The sequence below is a fragment of the Pituophis catenifer genome, unplaced genomic scaffold (assembly GCF_029215685.1).
Source record: "Pituophis catenifer annectens isolate HBS135680 unplaced genomic scaffold, rPitCat1.0.hap2 SCAF_15, whole genome shotgun sequence".
Classification (NCBI taxonomy): Eukaryota; Metazoa; Chordata; class Lepidosauria; order Squamata; family Colubridae; genus Pituophis; species Pituophis catenifer.
Window position 1 is genome coordinate 7,427,148 of NW_027256895.1, and position 3,165 is coordinate 7,430,312.

Genomic DNA, 3,165 nt, shown 5'->3' on the forward strand with positions numbered 1-3,165 from the left:
TTTGGTAAGGAGGTCACAAAGACAGCAGATTGGTTTGAAGCCCATTCGGAGGAGTTGATGCCAGCCATGGAGGAAAAAAGGAGAGTTCTAATTGCATATAAAGCCTGTTCCAGTGAGCGCAACCTACAGGTTCTGCGAGCTGCTCGTACCAAATTCCAACAGACCACCAGGAGATGTGCTAATGATTATTGGCTGCAGCTTTGCTCTCTGATCCAGATAGCAGCTGACAAAGGCAACATCAAGGGGATGTATGATGGCATCAAGCAGGCCTTAGGTCCAACACAGAAGAAATCTGCCTCTCTGAAGTCTGCTACAGGTGAGGTTATCCAGGACCGAGCACAGCAGATGGCATGCTGGGTGCAGCACTACTCTGAGTTATATTCCAGAGAAAATGTTGTAACTGAAGAAGCATTAAATAACATTGAGTGCCTGCCTGTCTTGAAGGAGCTTGACAGTGAACCAACTTTAGGAGGGGCGTGGCTTGTGACAGGCAGAATGACACAAATTCTGGAGCTCCAGAGTAAGTGTTGATATCTCAGCTGTTTGGGGGGGTCCATAGGGGCACAGGCTGATGTGGACAGGGAATCCACAAGTTCCCTGTAGCACCAGTGAAGAGCCTTCAACTCTACAGCTGGGAAGACAGCCATTGAGAGCTGTCACAAAGCTGGAGCAGTCATGAGTGAAGAGAAAGAAAGAGGAACAAGGCATTCCATCTGGGTGAGATAATTGCTGTCTTGAATAAGACTTCTATCTTTCAAGAGATAACCTGAACTGTAGAAAATTAATTAGAACGAAAAGGAATGGCAAGAGCAAAAGGGGAGGAAGTGGATATTTGGCTACCTCCCCATTTTTGGATCAGCGGCAATACAATTATACAACTGGAAGTTGACAAGGCAGATTTTTACTTAAGATTCCAAAATATAGAGAAAGAAAAAGGAGAGAATCTACCAGAAAAAATTGCTGAAATATTAGCGGAAGCCATGAAAGAAAGTCCAGAAAAGATAATTAATGAGATTGATGAAATTTACAGAGTATATTTATTTATTTATTTATTTATTGGTTTGATTTATATGCCGCCCTTCTCCGGAGACTCAGGGTGGCTTACAATGCATTAAGCAATAGCCTTCATACTTTTGTATATACCTGCTTAGTAGGGTTTTATTATAAATTGCCAATTCACGTTGTCAAACGCCTTTTGTGCATCTAAAAATAACAACGCTATTTGTTTCCTGAGTGTAGTTCATAATATTCTAATGTGTTTAATATAGTTCGCATATTGTCCCTAATTTGTCTTTTTGGTAAGAAGCCATTTTGATCCAAATGTATAAACTCATTTAGTAATTTTTTAAATCTTTCAGCCATGATTAATGAAAAAATCTTATAATCCGCATTTAATAAAGATATTGGTCTATAATTCTGTTGCAGATCTGCCTCTTCTTTTGGTATTAAAGTTATACAGTATATGCCTCCATCCATTAATTTTAGCTTTAAGTAATAGTTCATTGAATACTTGCAGCATCACATTACTTAGTACATCTTGTATGGTTTTATATACCTCTGCTGGTAATCCATCTGGGCCTGGGGTCTTCCCATTTTTCTGTCTTTTAATTCCCTCCATTAATTCCATCACAGATATTCTTTCTTCTAATAATTTTTTGAACTTTTCTGGGATTCTAGGCAGTTCCGTTTTCTTCAAATATTGTTCTATCTTATCTTCTTCTACTGTCTCTTGCTGATACAATCCATTGTAGTATTTCTCAATTATCCTCTTCTTTTCCTCACTTCTATAACATATCTTTCCATCTTGATCTATTAATTGACTTATTAATTTCTTTTCTTTCTCTTTTTTCATTTTATATGCTAACCATCATCCTGGTTTATTTGCATTTTCAAAAAATTTTTGCTTTGCAGCTTTTATTCTGAGTCCTTTGGGAGTAGGCGGTATAGAAATTCAATAAAATAAAATAAATAAATATTCTATTCGCCAATTCTTCATTTTCCAATAAATTCATCTTATATTTTTTCAAATCCAACAGATTTTTAATCTTTTTATCATGCGGGTTTTTTTGTAGTTCCATCTCTAATCTCTTATATTCTTCCTCTAAATTCTTATGCATTTGTCTATTTTGTTTATTTCATTTCCCTAAATATGTCATTGCCAATCCTCTAATATATCCCACACGTTTTGTAAAGATGTATCTTTTTTCTTATTCTCTTTTTTTAAAAAAGTCAATTCTTTTTCCATATATTGTTGAAAATATTTTTCATTTAGTAATTTTTGATTTAATGTCCATCTCATTAAGGTCTTAGTCCTATTGTGTGGGATGAATTTGAGCCAGTGACTCCTGAGGAAGTGGACAAGGCTGTAGGGGTGATGAGTTCCTCCACTTGTTTGTTGGACCCATGCCCCTCCTGGCTGATTTTGGCCAGCAGGGAGGTGACACGAAGCTGGCTCCAGGCTTTAGTTAATGTGTCCTTGAGGGAAGGGGCCTTTCTGCAACCATTAAAGGAAGTGGTTGCAAGGCTCCTCCTCAATAAGCCTTCCCTGGATCCAGCAGAATTAAAGAACTTTCGTCCAGTCTCCAATCTATCCTTTGTGGGAAAGGTTGTACAAAAAGTGGTGGCACTTTAGCTCCTGTGGTCATTGGAGGAAATGGATTATCTAGACCCTTTTCAGTCTGGCTTCAGGCCTGGCTACAGCACGGAAACTGCCTTGGTCACGCTGATGGATGATCTCTGGCGAGCTCGAAATGGGGGTCATTCCTCCGTCTTGGTGCTACTTGACCTCTCAGCGGCTTTTGATACCATTCACCATAGTATCCTTCTGGGATGACTAAGGGAATTGGGAGTGGGAGGCACCGTGTTACAGTGGTTCTCCTCCTATCTCTCTGGTCGGTCACAGTCGGTGTTGGTAGGAGGACAGAGGTCGACCCCTAGGCCCCTCGTTTGTAGGGTGCCTCAGGGCTCGGTCCTCTCTCCCCTCCTATTTAACATCTACATGAAGCCACTGGGTGAGATCATCTGACGATACGGGGTGAAGTATCAGCAATATGCTGATGATACCCAGCTGTATATCTCTACCCCGTGTCAATTCAGTGAGGCGGTGGATGTGATGAGCCGGTGGCTGGAGGCCGTGAGGGTCTGGATGGGAGTCAACAGGCTCAG